This window comes from Zalophus californianus, chromosome 8 (assembly GCF_009762305.2).
Source record: "Zalophus californianus isolate mZalCal1 chromosome 8, mZalCal1.pri.v2, whole genome shotgun sequence".
Classification (NCBI taxonomy): Eukaryota; Metazoa; Chordata; class Mammalia; order Carnivora; family Otariidae; genus Zalophus; species Zalophus californianus.
This window is the reverse complement of record NC_045602.1, coordinates 34,227,049-34,241,338: the sequence shown is the minus strand read 5'-3', so window position 1 is coordinate 34,241,338 and position 14,290 is coordinate 34,227,049. Positions and strand designations below refer to the sequence as shown.

At 37.0% G+C, this 14,290-nt stretch overlaps 1 long non-coding RNA gene across 2 annotated transcripts in view; it reads left to right on the top strand.

The window, feature by feature from the left end:
• Positions 1-378: 378 nt before the first annotated feature.
• LOC113938728 overlaps positions 379-14,290 on the top strand; it is a 168,299-nt gene continuing 154,387 nt past the window's right edge. For both annotated transcript variants that reach the window (XR_003524951.1, XR_003524950.1), the window contains exon 1: positions 379-546. This is a non-coding gene — a long non-coding RNA (uncharacterized LOC113938728). The remainder of the gene's footprint in view (positions 547-14,290) is intronic.

Sequence of the window (14,290 nt, the reverse complement as noted above, 5' to 3'; positions counted from 1 at the left end):
AGTCCAATTTCCCTTTGTTTCATGGGAGGCTTAATTCTTTATGGTGTGACTAGTGATCCATAGACAGACAGCCAGTGTCCGTGGTCTTTGCAGGTGAGTGTATGCTGGGCTAACTGTGGGGATAAAATAGACGTGGGGATATAAGAAGTGTCTTCTCTGTCCTGGAATAAGTTCTCCCTGTCTACGACTAACAGGCCCATTGGTGTCTGCCAGAATCTTTCCTGCTGCCAGAGAGATACTAAATATGAATATGTAGCCTCAGCAGCATAGATGAAGTAGATGAACTTTTAGGGAAATGAGAGATTTTACATTTGTAATGTCAGCAAAGGAAAATAGGAGCTATAAAGTTCCTTTTTGTCATTAGTGTCACGTTTCCAGTAGACTTCAGTAATGTGACTGAATATCCCAGGGAGATTTGGAGTCTTGCTAGCTATTAGATTTTACATTTTAATGATAACTTTTTGAACTGGCTTATCCAGCAACAATGCCTGTAGGATGGGAGCACAAAGGACCACAAGGGGGATCAATATGACTATCGTGGTGAAGGTATGTATTCCCAATTTTCCAAAGGATTCAAAGTTACTTGAGGCATTTCAGTATTCTTTTAGCCACAAAACAAGTGTTCTGTTTTGGAGGTGAAAGTTGAGAAGGTTTTAGCTTTGATTTCATTTACTAAAAAAGCACAGGACCTGAAATTAGATCTGTGTTCAAATTTCGGCTCTGTCACCAATTAGCTGTGTTCACTTAGGCGATCCTTACCTTCTCTGGGCCTCAGCTTTTTGTTCTAAAATGGAGCTAATACCTGCCCAGTGGGTGCTATATAATAATTAAAAGATATTGGGGATATAATGATAAAGCATTTTATTAACTTAATAGTGCTGCTGTACTAATTCTTTATTTTTTTTTTTATTTGCACATTTGAGATATCATATGCAACTCATATTTGGTCAAGAGATTTTAATTCTGCATATGAAAGGAAGGTGACTGGGCTAAGTGCTAGGGAATCTAAGATCTAGTTGTCTCTGCCACTTTGGGCAAGTCATCCATTCACTTATGTACTCATCCATTCATTGGCTGTCTCATTTTGTAAACCATGTGATATGCTTTGCCCAGGTCATTTGGTCTTTTGATGCTTCAGTTTTCAAATCTATAAAAGGATATTAATATTAGCAGCTCAGTTGCTCTACAAACATTTTAAGAAGATCAAATTAAGTACTGGGGACCTACAAAAGGGATGACCGATGACCCTAACCTCAAACAATAATAGTAACATTAGTTCATTGAATTGAAATGAAATTGAGGTTGTTAGTGGCATTCAGAGAACACTGAAAGACTGGAAGAGAAAGGGAGAAGATTAGTCTCCAGGAGAGAGCAGGGTTCCCAGGAGTGGCCTGCTTGGGGTTCTAGGACATTCTGTGTCATAGAAGGGAAGGAGATGTTTGAGTACTCTCCTGAGTGTGGGCAGGATACCAGAAATTGAAAAGAGGTGCCAACCCCAGTATGGTGGACAGCCATGCTTGAGTCCTGGAAAGCATTTCATCTGTCAGGTGAGGGAAAAGAAATGTACATTTTCAGATTTGCACTGCAAGGACAGGTAAGTGACTTCTGGCTATTCAGTTTCAGTATTGAGCCAAGCATCTGCTAAGTAATGCCATTGAGGGAGGTTCTAGGTAGCCTAAGTCATGGGTGGGCTGATGAATTAGTACCACTGCAGTATAAAAAATGGCAGCTGGTTCTGATATATCCACTTAAAGCCAAAGGAGAAAATCAGATAGGACTAAAATTGCATCATTCTAGCAAAAGAGGGCTGAGCCTTGGAATAATGATATTGTTAGTCTTCACCCTGATTCTACTCATCCCCAACCTGTTAATTAAAGTGTTTACAAAACAGTAAACAAAATATGAAAGAAAAAGGAAACATATTATCTTTTCTTTTTCCCAGTTAGGGGTCAACTAAGGGTAGGAAATTTTTTAAAAACAGGATTTTAAAGGTTTTTTCCAACTCCCTAACCCTTCCCAGTCTTTCTCTTATTCTCCCGCTGCCCCCACACATCTGTAGAGTCTCCCACTTCTTCCTCAGCCCTCACATTCTACTAAAGCTGATGCTGGGCCAAGTAAGAGCTATCTTCACCCATCCCTGATATGGAGTTGGAATGAGAAGGAGGACTCAGACAGGACCAACCTTTACTGTGAGAGTCAGGGGCTAGAATAGGTTAACATAATGTACTCAGGTCATTTAAAAAAAATGGCAGTGTTATAGTTGCCCCTGATCCTATCCATGAGGTGGCTGACAGGAACTGTACCTTATTTAATAGCTCTGATTTATTATGGTCCCTCTTGAAAATCAGATGACTAGTTTGGGACACCCATGATCTTCACTGATTCTATAGGCTTTCTGCCTCTTGGGATTGTCAATCAGAGTGTTTTTCTGAGGAGGTTATTTTGTTCTCTTCCCCCGTCCCAATGTACCGTCTCCATTTGTGCTAATATGTGATGGTTGTGCACACCACAGTTGTTTGGAGCCCTGGGAAATAGAATTATCAGAAAAGCGCCGAAAATCTTAGCATTTATCTGTACTTTCCTCTGATTTCTAAAGTTTCTAGGCTAAGAGGAAACTTAGCTTGTGTCATCATATATTCCTTCTTATTCCTTGGACGAAGTTAGGTATGAGAGATTCATATTATATATACGATTTCAAGTTGTGAAGATCTTTATCTTTCCAGAGCTCTATTTTGCCTCTCCCCAGTTCTTGTGCCAAAACTTGGTCCTTCTTGTAGTTGTTGCCCTTGTTATCTACAAAGGAGCAGACACAGCAGTGATACCACTAAACAGAGGTTCTTCATTAATGTTTTCATGTTAGAATAAGATAATTAGATTTGGCTGGCAGGTAAAAGATCCAGAGCTAAGTATTGGCCTTTTCTTTGTCTCTACCCAATTTTCTTGTGACTGAAGAACTTATTTTACAAATCAAATAAGAACACTTCTGGGGAAATTAATCTTTGTAGGATTCTTTCAGGCCTGGTAATCTGATACTTAAGCATAATGTTAAATTGCCATGATCTATCATGTCCTTTCTCTTTAATACTTTAATCATACAGGTGATACAAAGATAGGTCCTGGCCATAAATAATGCATAGAAGACAATGCTAATATATAATGACAAAGCACAAAGGAAAATCAAATCCAACATTTAGTAACAAATTAGAGTTCATCATAACACACATAAATATTTTACTTTAACTATGTCCCTCATTGAGGATGTTTGGCTTTTAGATTTTAGTCAGTAAAGAGGTTGCCTTGTGTTTCTTATTCCTTCTATTTTAGGTTAAAATATTTTCACATCATTCTTCCAAGGGTAATGATTTCTCTGAATTGACAACACCTCTTGAACTTCTACGTTTCCTTCCAATCCTTTTATGAAAAGTTGCAGCTAGCATTTAGTTACATTAATGTGTCATATTATAAAGCTCTGAGATACAAGAATAAGAAAAATGACAGAGGCCTGAGGAAAGAGGACAAATCTTTCCAATAGTTGAACTTTATACAGTATCTGATTTTTTGAAAATCGGCCATACAAAAATTCAAATGCATATTTTTTTGCCTTTAGGATTTCAGAAAAATTCGGCTAATTTCTTATCCAAGATGAGGAACAAACAGCCATTGCTTTTGTTTTGTTTTTGCTTTTGAAATTTATGATACAAAGTGAAATCCTAAATCCCTGACCTAAATGAAAATGCAAAACTATAAAACTCCTAGGAGATAACAGAGGAGAAAACCTAGATGACCTTGGGTATGGAGATGGCTTTTTAGATACAACACCAAAGGTTGGATCCATGAAAGAAATAATGGATAAGCTGGACTTCATTCAAATTTAAAAATGTCCTATGAAAGACAGTGTCAAAAGAATGAGAAGACAAACCACAGACTAGGAGAAAATATTTGTAAAAGATCCATCTGATAAAGGATTGTTGTCTAAAATATACAAAGAACTCTTAAACTCAACATTAAGAAAAGAAACAATCTGATTAAAAAATGGGCCAACGACCTTAATGGACTTTTTACCAAAGAAGATATGCAGATGGCAAATAAGCACATCTGCATGTTATCTGGGAAACAGAAGTTGAAACAATGAGATAACCACTATACATCTATTACAATGGCCAAATCCAGAATACTATCAACACCAAATGTTGGCAGGGATGTGGAACAATAGAAACTTTCATTCACTGCTGGTGGGAATGTAAAATGTTTAGAAGACACTTTGGCAGTTTCCTACAAAATTAAATGTACTCTTACCATATGATCCAGAAAATGGTGTGGCAGTTCTTCAGAAGTTAAAAATGGGATTAACGTATGATTCAGTAATTCCACTTTCAGGTATATATCCAAAAGAATTTAAAACTGAATCTCAAAGAGGTATTTGTACATGCATGTTCATAGCAGCATTATTCATAATAGCCCACAGGTATAAGCAACCCAAGTGTTTATCAACTGATAAATGAATAAACAAAATATTCTGTATACATACAGTAGAATATTATTCAGCCTTAAAAAGGAAGAAAATTCTGCCACATGCTACAACATGAATGAACTGAGGACGTTATATTAGCTAAAATAAGCCAGGTTCAAAAAACCCAAAAGCTGTATGATTCCAATTAAATGAGGCCTCTAGGGTAGTTAAATTCATAGAAACAGAAAATAGAATGGTGGTTGTCAGAAGCTGGGAGGATGGGCTAATGGGGTTTTGCTGTTTAAAGAATACAGAGTTTCAATTTTGCAAGATGAAGAAGTCCCAGAAATTAGTTGCACGACAATGTGAATATACTTAACTCTACCGAGCTGTATACTTAAAATGGTGAAGGTGGTGAATTATATGTTACATGTATTTTACCATAATTAAAAGTTTAAAAAAAAGTGAGGAAGAGGTCCTAAAACTACTATATCCTCAAGTTTTAAGTTTAAATTTTTTTTTTAAATTCAAGTACCATTTTTTATGTTTCTATGGATTCACTCAACAAATGTTGATCAATTGTTGTATAACAAATTGGGCTATTCCTTGCAATTTATTTCATGTCTTCCTCACAACAGTCCTACGAGATAGATATAATTAGTTACATTGTTCTCTGAAAAAATGAGACACAAAAGAGAGACTTGCCTAAAGTCAGAATGTCACTTGACAGCAGATCTTCAGGAATGGCCAGTAGAATTTATCTTGTACGTCAACTCTGATGGATCTTTAGGGACCTCCTGACGTACTGTGTTGAGAAGGATTTAAAGCCACATCTGTATTCAGCTGCCATGATCCACATCTGTCAAGAGAAAGGAAAGGGAGAGGCAGTTGAAGCATTTACAATTCTTCACCCCATCCAGGTCTAAATTCCTTTCATTATGTATGAGCTGAATTTGAACTGCAGGAAGCATCAGGGAGCAGTGTTAAAGTCAGCATAGATAGATAAGTTGGACTGCTGATTTTCAGAAAGTTGCAAAAAGTGAAATATTCAAATTTATAAGAAAAGCTAGGCCAGTCATTTACTCTGATAAGCCAACAACAACTGCTATACTCTTTCTGGTTGATCGTGAACGGGTTGGTTTTCTTCTGAAGAGAAACTAAGTTATGGAAATAGACACCACTTGCTTCAGTTTGTTTTCACATGTATGTATAAAAAGATGATTCTTTATTCATCTGAAAGCAAGTGTGTATTTTAAGCTGATAGTTCAACATAGTTGTCAGTAATTCAGATATTCATCAAGTTGCCTCTGTAATGTGTTTTCACACATGGCTTAGCTCCTGATTCACAAATTTTCACTCTAGGCAATATATTTTTTTATCACCTCTGTGAAGAAATATGTATCTTTGAATTTCATTTGAATAGCTATTAAAAAAAATTAAATTCGCCTAGAAAATGCCCTCTTTGTCTCCAAGTACGATTTGAAAATTTCCCAGCTTTGGAAAACCTGTGTTCTAGATTATTGCAGAATTGAATGGAACATATGCATCAAATATTCCCGACAAAGATATTAGATAGATCTGCCTAAAGCTTTGAAATGTAGCTACAATAAAATAATCACTTTCTTTAAAAAGTGATACAACTGGGTCAATCTTGTGCTGACACTTTTTTGTATAAAATTCAAGACTCTCAAGCGCCGTAGATTTGATGAAATCAGTAGGCGTGCTAGGGTTGGAAGATATTTGTAATAATTAAGTGAAAAAATAATGTAACAGATAATTATGATACAATAATTTTAATATTATACATACATGTGTTTGTAAAAGTGTAGGAAAAGATTTAAGAAACAGAGACACACGCATAGTCTAGGATATATACAAAAACTACTTCCAGAGAGGCGGGACAGGCAGGGAGGAATGAAGCAAGGGTTGAATATTTTATTACATACTTTGTTGGAATTTTTAAATACCCATTTATCAATGTTGTGACTTTTGAAACTTAAAAAAAATGATTATTTGTGGAATGCTGTACATATTCTGGCATTCTTTTGCAAGTGAACAATGTATTGTAGAGACAGTATATTTCGGTTGACACTAATTCTTCAAATCTCTGAGTCATCTAGTCTAGAGTACTGTTTTCCAAACTCTGAATCCAAATCTATTAGTGGATTAAATCAATATAATGGATTGCTTCTGCTTCCTTCATCTCTTTTGATGATTTTTCTATTGGGTTGTTTGTCTTTTTCTTATGATTTGTGAAATCACTTTAGAATTCAGGGTATTAGTCTTTTGGCGATTTATATGTTATTTTGTTTTAAAGTTCTTCCAGTTTGTTGCATGGATTTTCACTTTCATTATAGTGTCTTTTAATGAACAGGACTCCTTATTTTAATGTAATGAATGTATATGTACTTTTTCATGGTATATATCATTAGTGTTATTTTTTAATCCAGTTTAATCAGTCTGTCCTTATGTCATTACCAACCATATATTTCCTTTAATGACTTATAACTGATTTTTATTTTTTCTTTGAGTCCTAATTCATTTGAAATTTGTTTATGATGTGATATAAAATCTTATTATGTTACTTCCATATGGAAAATTTACTGTCTCAGCACCATTTATTGAGAACACTATGTTTTTCCAGTTGATTTGTAGTGTTAATTATGTTGTAAATAAATTCTATTATAACTTCTATATGGATGGGTCTGCTTTTGAGCTCTTATTAATTTTGTTCTGTTATTTATCTCTCCTTATGCCAGTTGCCTAATGGCGTTTTGTTTTTTGTTATGCCTATAGAATAGTATTCCCAATCTCTTGTTTTTCTTCAGGAGAGTTCAGAATTCTTCAGAGAATTCAGAATCAGAATTCTTTGGTGATGTTTTTTTCTTGTAAATTTTTTAAAAATCAGCTTGTCAAAGAATGCTGTGAGGTTTTATGGAATTTTATGTGAATTTATGGATGCCTTTGGGAAAAAACCCTAAAATCTTTATATTTAGTATTCCTACCCAAGAATAAGGTATATTACCCTATTTAAGTTTTCACGATGTCTTTGTATCAGAATCCTCTTGTTCAGCATTTCACATCTTTCAAGTTCTACCTTTTCTTCTTGCCATTGCTCTGGTGACCAGTTGGCATAGGTTTCAGCTGGCTTAATACAGGTTCCTCCATACCTTTCTTGGATTTGTGAGGTGGGTTTCTCCTTTCTTGCCCATTGAACACACTAGCATGCATACATGTGCACCCAGGAAGTGTGGGGAAAAAAGGAAGTAACACTGGTGGAATCACCCTGGACCTATGAAAAGCAAGAGCTAAAGGATAAATGCTTCCTTCTTCTATTCCCCTGTCCAGCTTGACAACATAGTATTTCTACCAGGTAGGGCTGGACCTGAAAACCAGAACCTTTGCTGCTTGGAGGGGGATGACTTGATTTGCAAAAAACACACACCGAGTGACAAGGTCAGCAAAAGTATCACACTTTGTGGAGGAGTAGAAAAGACTGCCACTTTGCTAGCCTTAGATTGCAGTCCTTTGTGGGAACCCTAAGTGTGGCAGACTTGCCAGAAATCAAATAGAAGAAATCCTGAAAATGGAAGAGACGGGGAAGGACCACACAAGTTTTTCACATATCCCTCACTGCTTTGGGTGCTACACACACAGCCGAAATATGAAAGTCCAAATTCTCCACACTGGATGACTGGAAACCTGTATGCACATGTAGGGGAGATCCCACTAAGCCAGCAGAAGGGAAAGGCCTGGTCAAATTTGAAAACTGCCTGAACTTTGAATTTGTTTTCCACCCCACACATAATTTAACCAGCCAAGCCTTGGAGCCTTACTAGATCAAAGTTTTTGAGCACAACCTTATAGCAATTATTAACTGACCACTATGTTAAAAGGACACATGGGTGACCTTTAGGAAGTTAGGCTAAAAAAATAAAAACAAGAATTTTTTTAAAAAATGTTGAGAGTCCTCAGCAAACACATGCCAAGAGTGTGACAGATTCTGTAGATTATGTCCAGGCATGTTAAATAAATTAAAAAAATAAAACAATAAAAACCCTCAGGGGAAAAATAAAAATCCAGAGCAGCTGCAATATATTGTCTAAATGTACAGTTTTAACAACAGCAAGAGCAAAAGCAAAATATAAAACGTAAGGAAACAGGAAAGCGTGACATAATCGGGAAAGTAATGAGACAATAGAAACTGACTTTGAATGTGCTGAGATGTTGGATTCATTATAGAAAAGTTTCAAGGTAGCTATTTTAAATATATCCAAAGAATTAGAGAAAGCCTTGTTTGTAGAATTTAAAGAGAACGTAATTAAGAATTACTCAACAAAAAATGAATCTCAGTAAAGGAATAGAGACTGAAAAAAGGGAGGAGGATCCTAGAGTTTTAAAGTACAATCCCCGAGTAAAAAAGATCACGATATGGACTCAGTAGCAAATATGAAATGGTAGACTAAGTCAGTGAGCTTGAGGATTTATCAATAGAAATTATATACTGTGAAGAATAGGGAGAAAACAAACTGAAGAATGAAAGAACCTCAGAGACCTATGGAACAACATCAAAAATGGCAAAATACGTGAGAAGGGGAAAACACGTAAAGAGAGGAAAACCAGAAAGGAGTAGGTAGCCTTTGGGGTAGACTTGTCATGTTGTTGCATCTATCAGCTTTTTTTTTTTTTTAATAGGAATATTCCATTGTAAAGATGTATCACAGTTTGTTTAACCAATCTCCAGGTGATGAACACTTGGGTTATTTCAAGTTTTTGACATTTCTATAGCTGCTATAAACATTTAGGAATTTGTGACTTCTTTATATATTTTTGATACAGATCTTTCATAAAATATGTTTTCCAACTGTATTCTCCCAGCATGTGGCTTTTCTTTTTGTTTTTTAACAGTGTTTTGTAAAGTATAAAGGTCCGTAAATTTGATGAAGTGTGATTTGTTGATCTTTTCCCCATATAGTTTGTAGTTTCTGTGTTTTATTTAAGAAACCTTTGCCTTTCCCAAGATCACTTAGGTCTTCTACTAAGTTTTACAGTGTTGGCTCTCACATTTAGGTCTGATGCATTTTTAATTACTTTTCTGGGTTGTGTTCTGTCTATATGTATGTGGTGGTCCTTTCTCTGGCTTTGAGTCATTTTTTCACAAACATGAGCTGATCACTACTCCACTGAGGGCTTGAAAAGAACACTGAAGATCTCCTGAGCTTTTCTGGTTAGCTCATTTCTGTCTGATACTTTATCATATTGATCCTAGCTGCCTTGGCCTCCACAAATTCTCTAGTCTGTTCCCTCAACTCAGGGAAATTGCCAAGTTCTGTTTGGCTTCCCCCTCTTTATGCTACAGTCTACAGACTTCTTCTAGGCAATCAGTTGGGGCAATCTTAGGGCACACCTCATTTGTTTTCCTTTTCTCAGGGATCATAGTCCTGTGCTGTTTATTTTCCAGTGCCTGAGAACTGTTATTTCCAGTATTTTCCCCAGTGTTTTCAGTTGTTTAAAATGGAAGGATAAATCCAATAAAATGTGAAGTTCCCAAGTAAAGTTCTTGTACTTAAAATCTCAAAAGTCTTAGAAATTAGGGCCCAACAAATATAAATGAGACAAGTATAAGAAAATGCAATGTTCAGGGTGCCTGGGTGGCGCAGATGATTAAACGTCTGCTCTTGGTTTCGGCTCAGGTAGTGATCTGAGGGTAATGAGATTGTTCAGCGCAGTCTGCTCAAGACTCTCTCTCCCTCTCCCTCTGCTTCTCCCCCCACCAATTTTCACTCTCTCTATTTCTATCTCTCTCTCAAATAAATAAATCTTAAAAAAAGAAAATAGAATATTAATGGAACTTATTTATTGTAACTAAAATTGGATTTCAGTAAAGAGAGTAGATGAGAAATGTTTAAAGAAAGTTTCATAGAATCTCTTGAATTTTAAGGCTAATGATGACCTGTTTAGTAGATATGAGTGTTTGACGTTTTCAGCAAAGAACTTGAACGTAGGCACAATGGGAAGCATGCATGAAAGATCTGAGCACCAGTAGAACGAGCTAGAAGAAAAGTTTAGCTACAGTGGGGTCAGATAATATCAAATCTTTGTACGTTCTCTTGTGGCATTGGCAGAGAAGGGACACTTGTTTTTATCTAGTATCTTAACTGTATTCATCTGCCGTGGGTGGTGGTGAAGACTGAGATTCAAAATAGTGAAGACAGATTAGGTGTCTGCCGCAATCAGGTATTTGTTAGTGTGTAGTTGCGTAACAAAGCTTAAGAGAAAGAAAGCAAAGTTGAGACATCTTGAAAGGTTGGAAACAAGAGGATTTGGTGACTGATTCGATGTAATGGTAGAAGAAAAGTGATTGAACTAATGTGCACATAAGGCATGTTGGGGAGAAGGCATTGTATTTGGAACATGCCTCTTTAGCTTTATTTTTATAGTTCACCAAAATAGCCTCATTAGAGTAAACTGGAAAAACCGTGGCACCATGTTCAGACCCAATCATATTATAACATATGCTACTTATGAGTATAACATATTATATATAAACATATACAAAATGTATTATGATATACGCAGTTAATGATTCCATTTTCCTATTCATGGACTTTTTTGTTTATTGTATATAGCACAGCTGAGAAAGTTTTCCTGTTTCTACAACAGAAAATTGTAAAAAAAGACTTATCCAGACTACCAGGGAAGAGGGCTGTGGAAACACAAAGAGCCCTAAACCAAGGCTGGATGTTTCCTGCAAATCTCAGTCCTGCTTGAGGTTAATGCGGAGTCATGAGATCCCCTGGCAGCCGGAATGGGTGTTTGATTTCTGAGGAGAGTGCCACAGGGAGGCATAGTGGGATGGTGTTCTTCTCGATGAGTATTAAAGCTAATGGAAATATGACTTGTATTTGGTTTGCACACCACATGCAAGAAGAAAGGATAAAGAGGAAGGAAGTAGGTTGAGATGGTTTTAGCGGTTAGGTCTGTTTTTAAGTGCTAACGACATTGCTCTTTTTGGAAAAATCAGGCTTGGTGTCTGAGTGCTGGGCTGCAGAGCTAGGGCAGGCTTTCTGCCCCTTTTATATATAATGATACCTTTGTCCATGTTCACTTCAGATCTGAATTTTCCTTTCCTTGACATCTTATTAATTCATTCTTCTGGGGAGTCTTTCAAAGTAGAAAACTCATCCTGAGGAAAAAAAAAATCAAGCCAAGTCTAATTGACGAAACTTTCCTAGCGCTCAGTGCTGAGAAGCAAACCTTTCAAGTTTTTGCCAATTGGCAGGAGTTTTAATGACAGACTTCAGGATCAAAGCAAACCTTTTAACTTCTTTTAACAGTAAATTCAGTGGTGACTATTGACATGTAAAGCGTTCTCCATGGCAGAAACAGAACTCTGAGATTAGTTGACTCTTACCACATATTGTATATGGAGGACAGCTCGGTATGCTCCCCATTAACAGAACAATAAAACATCAGACCCCAAAAGAGAACAGAGCCCATGTAATTGTTTGGCTAGGAAATGTTGAGGAATAAGTACTTACAAATCTCACAGTTGGTATAGGATTATAATGACATATTCATTGAAACACGAATAATTAAAAAGGAGCTACTGTGGAAATGAAACAAGCCTATAATAAATACATTTTCTTCTAAAAGGCAGTATTCCCTTTTGATTTCAAGAGAGGCGACCTCAAATAAGAGTAAAGGGTGTGGGAGCAGAAGGCACAGGATCTGTTGTCTAGCCCCTACTTTGTCCAGTCAAGTGTTGTGTCTTTAGTCAAATCATTTATCCTGTCTAGTTCTCAGGTTCTTGATTTGTCAAATATGGTGCAGATACCTTCTAGCTGTAAAAATGAAAGCTCTGCTTGTTGTAGGCTTCTAGGTTTCTATAATAGTGAGAAATGAGGTGAAAGCATGTAATCCTGTATGACAGGGTTTGAGTGTTGGGAGGTATAGAACATGTGTTTTGGGCTTTCATCCTCAGAGATACTGACAAGATAAGTTTGGAATAAGGTACATTAATCAGTATTTTAAGCAAGTACCCAAGATGAGATGTTGACACTTAAAAGGCATCTTAGCAACAGGTTTTTAGACCACATTCCTCTTTCTCCTATGTTGAGTCTAGCTAGATAGATCCCTTCCTGTCATCTTAAGATTGCAGTTGAATTCCCAAAGCTGAAACAATGGGTTCCACATTCCAAAGAGACACTATGGAGCTTGATGCATCTCTTTCACACTTTCGAGGAGTGGGGGAATCCTATATGCCTCAGTTCCCCTCTCTCCCACTACCTATGTAAGCAGAAGGCTAAGAATTTGAGCATCTTTGGATATCAGACTGTGAGGACAGGAAGGGACGATGAATAGTGGACTCTTCAAGCCTGTTTAAGTTGTGTTAGTTTCCTACCACTGCTGTAACATATTACCACAAACTTAGTGGCTTAAAACAACACAGATTTATTATCTTATAGTTCTGTAGTTCAGAAGTCTGAAATGGGCCTCACTGGCTAAGATTAAGGTGTCAGCAGGACTGCATTCCTTTCTGGAGGCTCTAGGAGAGAATCCATTTCCTTGCCTGTATTCCAGCTACTATAGGCTGCCCACATTCCATGGTTCATGGGCCCCTTCCTCATCTTCAAAGCCAATAGCATAGGTTGAGACTGTCTCACATCATAACACTCTGACTTTGACTCTTCTGCCTCCCTCTGCTTTCACAGATCCATGTGATTGCAGATAATCCAGGATAATCTCCCAATTTTAAGGTCAGCTGATTAGCAACCTTAATTGCATCTGCAGCCTTCATTCTCCTTTGCCATGTAATGTAACATGGTCGCAGGTTCTTGGGATTCGGTTGTGTACATCTTGGGAAGAGGCATGATACTGCCTACCACACAAACCAAAAGAAGAGGGCTCTAAAAGAATCACTTTTCAAGATTGGGAGTCTGTGAAAGGGGAGACTGGCACTTCCACCCTGGTTATAGATAGACTTAATCTGTCAAGTCTGTCTGAGCAATGGAAAATAGATTAGTGGGGGGCACAGATGTATGAGTTTCCCATGTCCAAGGGGTGTGAGCCATAATTTTGGTACTCTGCTCAGAGGTATTTTGTGTAAGGATAAAGCAGGATGTGTAACTGAGGTATAATGTTCAGGAATGGAATAAGAAGATATCAAGCCAGAGTGTATCTCCCACGTGAGGGGCCTGAGCCGTGCGAGGCCCTACCCATGATACTTCTTATAGAACTCAAACATGATACCATTGGGAGCACTAGTATTTGTATGCCTGCCACACAATGTTACCACCCCAAAGACTATAGTAGAGACAGTTAAATAGGGACAGAGGGCTACCATTTTCCTTTCTTTCTCTCAATTTCTGACACTACTGAGGACAAAATTCATTCAGGGAAAAGCAAGAATAAAATGCAGACCAACCCCTCTTCCCACTTTAAGTCTTAGACTGTGGCCTGAGTAGTGATGAGATGATAGTGAGGAGATTTAAATTAAATGGAGAGATTATAGTTTTAATCTAGACTAGATTGAGGATTTTCTGTCTGATAGTGACCATAGAGCTATGCATTTCACCCAAGGTGCTGTTAAAAGTATAACTTTCAAAAAGGTAAAATCATAACTCTAAGCAAATTTAGAATGTGAAAGTTTTTATCTAACTTATTAATGAAGGAACCAGTAAGATGTTTTACTGATTCAAAGAACATTTTAGAAGCTAGTGTGTTGATAGCAGGATAAGATTGCTGGGTTAGATACAAAACTGATAAATGTCTAACAGAGCCATTAGGAGCTCCGGTTATAACAAACCCATTAAGGTTATATGTTTTATTAGAGTGGAA